Source organism: Prunus avium, chromosome 4 (assembly GCF_965620075.1).
Source record: "Prunus avium chromosome 4, drPruAviu1.hap1.1, whole genome shotgun sequence".
Classification (NCBI taxonomy): Eukaryota; Viridiplantae; Streptophyta; class Magnoliopsida; order Rosales; family Rosaceae; genus Prunus; species Prunus avium.
The window spans coordinates 15264383-15275848 of NC_142287.1; the positions used below are offsets into that span (position 1 = coordinate 15264383).

General features: G+C 39.4%; 1 non-coding gene and 1 pseudogene across 1 annotated transcript; both read right to left on the reverse strand.

Annotated features, from left to right (window-relative positions):
- Nucleotides 1–1470: 1470 nt before the first annotated feature.
- Nucleotides 1471–1932, reverse strand: LOC148294887 (secreted RxLR effector protein 161 pseudogene; annotated as a pseudogene).
- Nucleotides 1933–4847: 2915 nt separating this feature from the next.
- Nucleotides 4848–4954, reverse strand: LOC148294888 (small nucleolar RNA R71). The gene has a single exon (XR_015835583.1). It is a non-coding gene; the product is annotated as a small nucleolar RNA R71 (small nucleolar RNA).
- Between the last annotated feature and the right edge of the window lie 6512 nt (nucleotides 4955–11466).

Here is an 11466-nt window from a genome sequence, read left to right on the forward strand (position 1 = left end):
TTCTAATATAAAAGATCCTAAACTTATACTTTAGACTCCTAAATACAAATATTTCATTTATATCATCCCGGTCGCTAAAAAAAAGTTAGAAATGCCGATTTCCTTCCTCTTTGTAAAATTGGAATGAATTTCTTATTCCACTAAATTGCTTTACATTATATGTTGTCTATGAAGATATACATCAGTCATTGTACGATTAAGCAATCCACCTTACAATCTAGTTGTACAACTAAATAAATAAATGATAATTTATACAACAGCTCCTATAATTCAGTACCTAAACTGTAGGGATTTAATTGATGTCTTAACATTCCCCTCAAGTTGGAGAGTGGATGCCAAGAACTCCCTATTATTAAAATTGTGTTTTCCTTTTTCTATAAAATTCTTATTCAAATACTTAGATATAAATAATGTATAAAATAAAGCTTAAACAGTAAAGTAAAATAAAAAGACAAATAAATAAATAAATAAAATAAGTTATGATTAAGAAAGCAAGCTTGGTATAGTGAAAGCACATCAAAGACGTTGTCCTAAAGCCTTTTTAGCCTCCCTACGTGCAGATAATAACGGTCTACAAGACTCCAAGATACGACCCCAATACACAGGCTTAAGGTCCGCTATGAGCATGTTCACAGTCGGATAGAAATTTCCAAGCCACAGAACCGTTACCCAAAAATAATATGGAAAGTAGGAAACATATGAAAGTATGATAATAGAGAAATATGATTGTGGTGTGTTGAAATGTGAAGGAGGAGTGGCCTTTTATAGGCATCCAACACTCATAACCTCCAGACACATTTAATCAGAAAAATTAAGGCAATGAATAGAAAACAAAAACTAAAAATTAAACAATTTGTATCTCCCATAATAAATAAAAGAAAACAGCCAAAAGAATTAAAACATAAAATAAAACGTTAAACTTTAAAATCCTTTCAAATAATAACAATCCCCCACAAAGGGTTTTTAAATTTTAAAATAGTAAAAGATAAAGAAAATATACATATGGGCAACATAAATACTATGCAATAGGTGTAGGTGCCTTCCGGGCTTGAACCTTCACTTAGTGATGATAGTTTTCATTTGAGGAACCTGAGTGTACACAGTATTGAACTCAGCACCTTTGACCAAACTTCAACATATCCCACACATAGTATTGGTTGAGGCTTGGAAGCGAGGTAGCGCTATTTATGGCCATGCGCTAATCTTGATTCTCATGAGAGTTGCTAGAGAATAGCCCAATTCTCACAGTCGCGGCCTCACGACGTCTCTCACTTAGGTGAGTTCTCCAAGAGTACATGTGACCTACACTCTGAGGGAGATTGCCCGCCTTGAAACTCATTCAGGGATAACTCCCTTCCGAACATCACATTATATAGCACTGATGTCATAGGGATGAGCATGAGGACATCTCTGGGATGCCTCCACATGATATAAACAATGCTCAATGAGTGCACGCAGTATGGATTGTTTCTACAAGTCTATGGTAGCCTTGCAGTCACAATGAATAGATAAAGCAGGCAATGGTTTCTCCGCAAGAGGCATATCCATCAATAAACTCTTAATCCATTCAGCCTCAATGCAAGTAATATCCAAAGTTATGAGTTCAGACTCCATAATACTTCTAGAAATAATTGTTTGCTTCTTTGAACCCCATGAAATTGCAGCTCCACCCAGTAGGAAAATGTAACCACTAGTATACTTCACTTCTTCATTGTCTGTTATCCAATTTGAATCACTATATCCCTCTACCACATTTGGAAATCCTTTATTGCACAGTGAATAATCCATTGTTCCTCTTAGGTACTTGAAAACTCTTTCCAAAGCATTCCAATGTTCCTTGCTTGGGTTATGTGTATACCTACTTAATCTTCCAATAGCATAAGTAATGTCTGGCCTAGTCTTATTTGCAATGTACAACAAAGAACCTATCATCTGGGAGTACTTCAGCTGCGAAAACGGTTCACCTTAATTTTTCTTTAAATGAACATTGGGATCATAAGGTGTTGGTGTGTGTTCGGTTCATTTTTACACATGATTTTTCATGTTATTCACCCACTATTTTGAGTTAGTTCTTGACATTTTATAGCTTTTTACTTCTTTTTTGTGTTTTAATAGGTTTTACTTTGGTTTGTATGAAAATGAGCTAAAAGTGCATTATTTGATATAAATTCTGTTTTTGTTCATTTTCGTAGGTCAACTTCGTGGCCTTGGATCAGCATGTTCCGGTCCTTGGATGAGGTGATGATCTTCATAAGACTTGTTCCAATGGATGTTGACTACAACATATCCAAATTTGAGCTCCATTGGATAAGTATTGCCTATCCAACCAATCCAGCATGTTACCACAGCTCTGGAAATCCGAGTTGGCCAGTTTTCACCTCCACTTAGTGTGATCTTACTTCTACTTGTTACCATGCCTTTCGTAACAATATTTTACTTTAGTTAAGTGGAATTTTCTGAGAGTATATTTGTGAGGACAAAACTTCATCATGAGAGGAGACAAGAAAACAAAGGCAAAAGTGTGCCATGATGAAAAGGAGGAGAGAGAGGAGCATAGAGAGGAATCAATTGACTTTGGGGCAGCAGCTAGGCAACGGATCATTCATTCAGTTTTTATTACAATTTGCAGAGACTTTCTAAAAGCTGGGAGCTAGAGAGCTAGAGGAGGAAGACAAAGTCATCCAAGCAAGAAGTGGAAGAGATTTCCACCATTGAAGACCTTGAGCTTCCACCTTCACAAAAGCTGTAACTTCTTTCTAGTTTTATTTCGAATTTGTGTTTGAAATGATTATGAGGAACTAAACTCCATAGCTAGGGCTTAGGTTGAAGCCCTAAACATGAATACCTTATTGTTTTGATGCTTGAGTGTATGAATTTCTAGATATTGTTGATGAATTCCAATTCACCAAATTAATCTATCCTTGATGTATGTTCTTCTTTGATTGATCACCTTTGAAAGCATGCTTCTTGAGATTGTTGGGATTATGTGTATCCTCATGTTATCCTAAGCAATAAATGGATGAAGTAAGAATCATCCATGTGAATTGGTTTCTTGAATACCTAATGTAAACACCATGCTATTAGGATTCTTGTGATGTTCATATTCTCTTTGAACTTAATGGGTTCTCCTTGTAATTGAATCGAAGTACGAACCATACCTAGGTTCGGTTATGAGGAGGGCACAAGTATTGTAGCACGAACCATGCACTTTACGTATATTAGAGAGAATCAATGCGTCTTGAGCCACGACCCATGGTCTTGATTGCGAACATCTTCATCAACACGTTTAGAGTTCATCACTTGAGTATTCATGAACTTGGGTAGAATTGTTTAGGGTGGATTCCGAAACCCTAGTGTTTGTTACATTTTGATTTCACATTTTGATAATTCATCTCTTCCATTCTCATTTAAATTCGAAGTCCATTTACTTACATGCAATAGAAATAGATCACTTGAACCAAATCAAAACCCCCCCCAATGTGTGTGTGAGTTGCGTGTTTGACACGTTACGTGTCTTTGTTACTGAATTTGATTTCTTTCTGTAATTGTTTTGGACTTTTGGTCCGCGCTGTGTTCTTCCATTTTCTGTGCTGAATCCAACCGTATAAAGAACGTGAATTTTGGACGTACGGTTGGAAAGTTATAGGCAAAACACTGGACAGAGGTCGAAACTGAAAAACAGAGAAAACGAATCTGCCCAAAAACGACCGGTCGCTTTTACCTGACGACCGGTCGCTTTTCAAGTCAAATTTTGAGTTTCGAATCTGCCCAAAAACGACCGGTCGCTTTTACCTGACGACCGGTCGCTTTAGCACTGTTCATAGGTGATAAATGGGTGATAAAAGGGTGATAGAAAATGCTGTTTGTGTTTTTGTTTAGTTTTCTTGTGTTGTTTCATTTCTTTTACACTTCTTTACTCATTTTTAGTTTCCATTTTGCATTTGTGCATTTGTGGTGTGTCAATTAAGTGTTCTTTACGTACTCAAATTAGAACTTATAGGAAGCCGACAAGTTCTTCGTGGGATCGACCCCGTACTTACATAATCTATACTTCAATAGATTCGTGCACTTGCGGGTATTTTTAATTGGTTGTTTGCACATTAATTTGTGTCCTCTTAGGAATGCAACAATTTTTGGCGCCGTTGCCGGGGAACTGGCACGGTTGCTTATATGTTTTGTTTGAGTATATTTAGAGTACTTAATTTTATTTTCATTTTTTTTCCTTGTTTGTCATTTCATTTTATTTGAGTTTGTTTTTGTTTTCTTCTTATTGCAGGAACATTTTGCTTATGTCCCTTCTGAATTTGGATATTTCATTAGATAGCACTGTAGAAGATATCCAAGCTCAAGCTTTGAGAGAAAGGAACATCCAACTAGCTGTGTCTACTCCATTGCCTTTTTCACTCTCGCCATTTTCATCATCACCAAGCTCACCAAAAGTCGAGTCACCTCCACCTTCACCAATGGCGGCAGCAGCTGCAAATGCGGAACTTACTATGCAAGAATACTCTTCACCGCCAACAACTGGACAACCATCTTGCATAGTATATCCCGCAAGCACTTTGGAAAACTTTGAGTTGAGATCGGGCATGATACACATATTGCCTAAGTTCTTGGGAAATCCTGGAGAAAATCCTAATGCACATATCCTAGACTTTGAGGAAGTGTGTTCCACAATAAAGATCGAAGGCATGAGTAGTGATGAGATAAGAATGAGACTTTTCTCATTTAGTTTGAAGGATACAGCAAAGGAATGGCTTCACTATCTACCTCCAAATTCCATCACAACGTGGACGGATCTTGCTACAAAGTTCTTGCAACATTTTTTCCCAGCACAAAGGACAAATGAACTCCGAAGTCAGATTACAGGAATTCTGCAAAGGCCGGGAGAAAGCTTCCAGGATTATTGGGACCGTTTCAAGAAACTTCTAATCACTTGTCCGCATCATAACATACAAGCTTGGCTTCTAATGCAACACTTCTATGAAGGACTTTTTGAAGCGGACCAAAATAATGTGAATGCAGCTGCAGGAGGGACTATAATGACCAAGACTCCAACAGAAGTGCGAGCAATATTTGATCTTGTTGCTGCAAATGCTCGCCAATATAATTCAAGGCAAAGACCAGTCAGAAAAGGGGAATCCTATGATGTAAGTACCCTTTCTAGTATGGAAGCTCAGATTGCAAACCTAACCAACATGGTGAAGAAATTGGCACCGGGATCATCCAAGGTTTGTGCATTTTGCTCCACAATTGGTCATGACACTGAGGATTGTCCCTTGGCACATGAGGAAGCAAATGCAGTGGGCTCATTTCAGAGAAATCAGTGGCCTAAGAATGATCCTTTCTCACAAACATACAATCCGGGGTGGAGAAATCATCCAAATTTCAGGTGGAGTGACAATTCGAATGTTCAACAAGGGCCAACTCACCCACCTCAAGGTCAACAACATACTCGCCCACCTCATGGTCAAATGCACTACTACAATCCACCACAACCACCACCTCAACCACAATCTACAGGAAAATCTTTGGAAGAACTTGTTGCTTCCATGGCTAGAAACACAGATAGTTTCATCACTGAGACAAAAAGCTACATGCAGAGGAATGACACCCACATGCAGAAAACGGATAAGGCCATTGCCAATCTAGAAAATCAAGTGGGACAAATTGCTCAAGCTTTGAGTCAAAGGGAACCTGGTATGATGCCTAGCCAACCAGAGATTAATCCAACTGGGCGTGAGCATGTTCAAGCAGTTACCTTGAGAACTGGTAAGGTAATTGGTGAAATAAATGGTTCTAAAGATTTGATTCACAATGTTGATGACATGCAGGTTGAACAAGTGGCTGAGCCTAAAGAAAAGGATGAAAGCAACAAAGAGAGAGATAAGCAAGCAGCTTCTTCATCCGAGTGGATCCCAAAGCATGAACTTGCAAGAAGGGCAAGAAAGGAGAAGGTAAGTCGTGAACCTACTGACGAAGAAATCTTACGTGCTCCTTTTCCTCACAGGCTTATGAGTTCTAAAAAAATTCAACAAGCCAAGGAAATATTGGAAACCTTCAGAAAAGTGCAAGTCAATATTCCTCTCCTGGATGCAATCAAGCAAATTCCGAGTTATGCAAAGTTCTTGAAGGACCTTTGTACCAACAAGAGGAGATTCCAAGATCATGAAACGGTTGCACTAACGGAAGAAGCTTCTGCTGTTTTGCAAAGGAAGCTCCCTCCCAAATTAAAAGATCCAGGAAGTTTTACAATTCCTTGCATTATTGGAGATAAATTGTTTGACAAAGCTTTACTTGATTTAGGTGCTTCAATTAATCTGATGCCTTATTCTGTTTTTGAAGCCCTTAACTTAGGTGATCTTAAACCAACTTCTGTCAGCATTCAATTGGCGGACCGATCAGTGAGATATCCAAGAGGAATTTTGGAAGATGTACTTGTGAAAGTAAATGATCTCATTTTACCAGCTGACTTTTTGGTGCTAGAAATGGAAGAAGCTCCTATTCCGGGTGCGGATCTTCCATTGATTCTTGGCCGCCCTTTCATGGCCACTGCAGATACTGTGATCAATGTTCGACAAGGAACATTGACAATGACAGTTCAAGGGGAAACAATAAAGTTCAAAGTATATGATGCCTTCAAACTCCCCAATGATGAACATGAATGTTTTCGTATTGATACATTGTGTCATATTGTGCAAAATACATTTAATAGTACTCATGGTACAGATTCATTAGAAAAGGTGTTGACACAAAATCCTCAAGTTGCTGAAATTGTTGATAATGAGTTACTTGAGGCTGTGAAATTCCTTGATGCATGTCCAGCCATACCACGTAAGTACACTCCAAATTTTATACCTTTGCCAGTCAATACTGAAAAGCTTGTTCCTTCTCTTGACAGGGCACCCGAGTTAGAGCTCAAACCATTGCCATCCCACTTGAAGTATGTTTATTTAGGTAAAACAGAGACATTGCCCGTGATTATTGCTAGCAATCTCAATGTGGAAAATGAACAGAAGTTGATGCAAGTGTTAAGAGAACACAAGAGAGCAATTGGTTGGAGTATTGCGGACATCAAGGGCATAAGCCCAACAAGATGCATGCATAGAATTTTATTGGAAATTGATTCCAAACCCACAAAGGATGCTCAACGCAGGTTAAACCCAATCATGACAGAGGTAGTCCGAAAAGAAATTCTGAAGCTATTGGATGTGGGTATAATTTATCCTATTTCCGATAGCAAGTGGGTAAGCCCGGTCCAAGTGGTTCCTAAAAAGTCAGGAATAACTGTTGTAAGAAATGAGGAAAATGAACTTATTCCTTCTCGTGTCAAAACGGGATGGCGTGTTTGTATTGATTATAGAAAATTAAATACCGCCACCCGAAAAGATCATTTTCCATTACCATTTATTGACCAAATGCTTGAACGTCTTGCAGGTCACAGTTACTACTGCTTCTTGGATGGCTATTCAGGATACAACCAAATTGCCATCGCTCCTGAAGACCAACACAAGACGATGAAGTGCTCCACTTCATTGATGTACCTGCTGGGATGCAACACTGAGTTGGGAAGGTAAGTCCCTAAAAAAAATATATATATATATATATTTATTATTAAAAAAAAAAATTAAAAAAAAAAAAAAAAAACGACCGGTCGTTCTTCCATCGCGACCGGTCGCTCTGCGCGAATTGCTGAAGATTTGATTCTGTATAAAAACGACCGGTCGCTTTTGCCTTGCGACCGGTCGCTCATTTGGTGTTTTAAAAAAAAAAAATAAATAAAAATTGAATCTGTTTCAGAACGACCGGTCGCTTTGCACTTGCGACCGGTCGCTCGTTGCGTTTTTTTTATTTTATTTTATTTTTCTACAACCGCCTCTGTTTTTCTTCTTTTCCCTCTTGTCTCTTCTCACATTTTTCCCTCAAGTATTTCATCAATTCTTGAGAGATTTGCAGTTAGGGTTCCAAGCCATCCAAGGTAAAGTTTCATTTCGTTTTTTCTTGTTCTTCCTCTTTGATTTTCTAACTCTAATTGTTTTTCTTATTATTATTTTTTTTTTCTTGTTTCTAACTTGTTTTTCTTTTGAATTGTGGCATATTTGTGCATAATTGTGGTTAATTTTTTTGGGTATAATTGTGGCATATTATAAGTTTGGGAAGTGTTTTCAATTCATTAATGCACAATCAGAATTGGGCGTGAATGCTTCTTCTATTTCATAACATGTGATTACATACATACTAGTGAAAATGCGTACAGTAAATTCCTAATCACATGTTCATTGTTGCATTCTGCGCCCCCAGAGGCTTCTGCTAATTGCCTCTGTCTGTTCTTGCTTGTAGAATCTGCAGCAGCTCTACATGATCTTCGTTCCTTTTCTGCAGCATCTCTACATGCTGGTTGGCGCTGTAGAGCCGCTTCTGCAGGTCCGCCACCAGAGCTTTCAGGGCCGCCACTTCCTCACTCAGTGCCCCGCACTCCCGTGTTCTCGCCAGTAGGCGCATGCCCAAATTTGTGGCCGAGACCGCGTTGAGCACGGTTAGGTTGTGGGACTCGTCCACTGCCATCTGGTCAGACCTCTGCGCCACATGCAGATGATCTGCAACTGTAAGTCTGCTGACAGTCATGCCCTCCGGCATTACTGCCCTACGCGGCACCACCTCAGAGAAGTTTGAGGCCGAGCCATGGTGGTATGAGGAGTTTGGGAAGATATGGTTTGGAGGAGCCCGTATCTGGGCATTTGGTGGTGCAAGCGACAACTCAAGGTTAAGGTCATCAACAAGCATATCTGGGGATGCCATTGATTTTTCTGTCTGGGCTTTTTGATGGTTTTTCTTGAGTTTGCAGGTTGAAATGCAGGATGCTCCTTCTTTCAACCGAGAAGTGGTTTAAATAGACTTATTCTCATAGGGGAGCCGACACCACTTTGTATTTCCGGAGCAATTTGCGGATGAGTCAAGTTAAACAGGGAAGCATTTCTGCTTTCACTTTACTTTCTTTCCCTCCCTGTTTTCTGGTGCATTGTGTTTTGATTTCTTTTTAGTTTGTCGTCTTTGTTTTATTTCCGTTGGGGAAGTGTGCTTTGTTTCTTTTTAGTTTGTCGCATTCCCTTTATTCAAGTTTGGGAAGTGCGTTTTGTTTTTCTTCTTTGTCTTTTGCAACTTTCTTTTCTTTTATTTCCGAAAACGAGAAATTGAAAAAAAAAAAAAAAAAAAAAATTCACCGAAAGGCAAAGACAAACAGGCACACCAATAATACACTAGAATCATTTTTTTCCAGTGCTCGGTGTCTCGACCATAGGACCCTTGAGTTTAGCCCTTTGGCTATCCACTTCCGGGGCTTCACGCACAGCCTCTTGAGGCTCATCACTCGAGCTCCCAAAGATTGCATTCTTAGCTTGAGCGTAACCACTCTCGCGGTCTGTTTTCTTGCGTTTTCCCGGTCGGTCTATGTCCTCCAGCTGCTTTCTCATGTCATGGGCGTAAACACTTACCATCTTTGAGAGATTTTTGTTCTCTTCCCGCAACGCCTCCAGCTGGTGTCGATTCACCTCTACTATCCTTGCCCTTTCCCTTTTTAAACTTTTAATAATACTCTGGCACTCCTCCACCATACTTCGCTCCGCCGCCAACTGACCTCTTAGCACCTCCACCTCATGGGACTTCGCAATTAGGCGATGACCCACACTTGCGACTGTTGCCGAGCTTTGCACGCTTAGTGCCAGAGCATCGCTCACGACCCGGTTGTCATCCCTTGATCCCAGCACCCGTATATCCTTGGGAGTTACTAGATTTCTAGCAACTCCAAGGGCAACATCGTTGTCCAGCAGTATCGAGTCATTCACTGTCACGTGCCCCCGTGCAGAGGCAAAGTAAGGCATCCACACTGGTGCCACTGCTTGGCCCCGAGTCTGAGTCGGTGGAGCTAGGTTGAGGTCCAGCGAGAATGGGTAGGAAGAAGCCATTTGAACTTTCTTTTCTTTTGTTCTTTCTTTTCTCTGTTGTGTGTTTCTGCGTTTGTGTGTTTTTCCCCAACTCTTTCTCTTCTTCTTTTATAGAGTTAGTTTCTACGTAACCCTAGACACGGCGCTTCTGCGTTTTGCGCGGCCCTTACGGCCTATCCCCTTAGGTCACCTCACCTGGTCCCCAACCCCTTTAATTACAGTTTCGCCTTTCAGCGCTTTTGAGAAACGAAAGTCGTCACGCCTTCCTATGAAGCCAATAATTCTGGCTTGGGACCGTGAGAGAGACCTCTGCTTGTCGACACGTCTCTCACTTTGTTTCCCGTGACTCACAGGTGTCGAGACTTCAGGGCCCACTTTTTCTATTTTACTGAGTCCTCGCTCTTTGTGCTTCTGACTTGGTTTCTTTGTTTTATTTACTTTCTTCGCTTTTGGGCTTTCGTTTGGGTTGGGCTTTCATTTGGTTTGTGCGTTTCATTGGGTTGGATTTCTGCATGTGTAAGACTGTTGTTAGGGCTTACTGTTTTATTTGTTTCTGTTTGGTTTCGTTTTTGTTTTTGTTTTTGCAACCGTGTTGTAGTTGTTTTTCGTGTTTGTTCTTGTATTTACTTGCTTTATTCCCTTTAATTCTTGTTATAACGTTGTTGGTGCCTGAATTCTTTAACATTGAGGACAATGTTTGTTTCTAAGTTTGGGAAGGGATAGCAAGTCTTTTTCGTTTCACTTAAATTCTTACTTTCTTTTATTTTGTTTTCTTTTCTGTTTTGAGTCTTTTTTGTTCTTAAGTCACTTTCCGGACATATATGATGAGATTGTGATGAATGTTTAAATGACTTGATTGAAAATGCTTTAAAAAAAAAATAATAATTTGTTATTCACTAAAGGGCATCGTTCTAGCATGATATGTTTGAAACCCTCTACGCACTTGCCATTTGTTTCATAATTCTCTAGTTGAGGGACTTGCATGATCCAAAGAATTGTATCAAGCATGAATTAGACTTGTATAACCATATAATGTGAGCTTTGAGCCTTGTGCTTCAATTCATGAGTGTTATACACATATTCTTACTTTTCTTGTCATCTGAGTTGTTGTTTGATCTCATTATTCATTGATTTGGTTGAGCTCTTAAAAGTCACTCATTCTTGTGCAATTTGATTACATGACATTTGAGAAATGATATTAAGGCCCTCTTTGGACCGTTTGTGCCTTTCAAGCTAACCCTATGCATGCTTAAGCATGATTTTCCATTGTTAACCACCTTGAGCCTATATGTATGCCTTTTCTTTCAAGTAACCAATTATTACTTCTAGCCCTAGCCTGAAAAACAAGAACTTACCTTTCTAAGGAACTCGTGAGCTTTAATTTAGATGTGTTTTTCATGCTAAGTTTGGGAAGTTTGTTATTACATTTCGAAAAAAAAAAAGAGAAAAAATAAAAATAAAAATGAGTACCTCACTCAAAGGGTGAAAGAAAAGAGAAAAATCGTGGTTAAGTGGCAATGGTTTC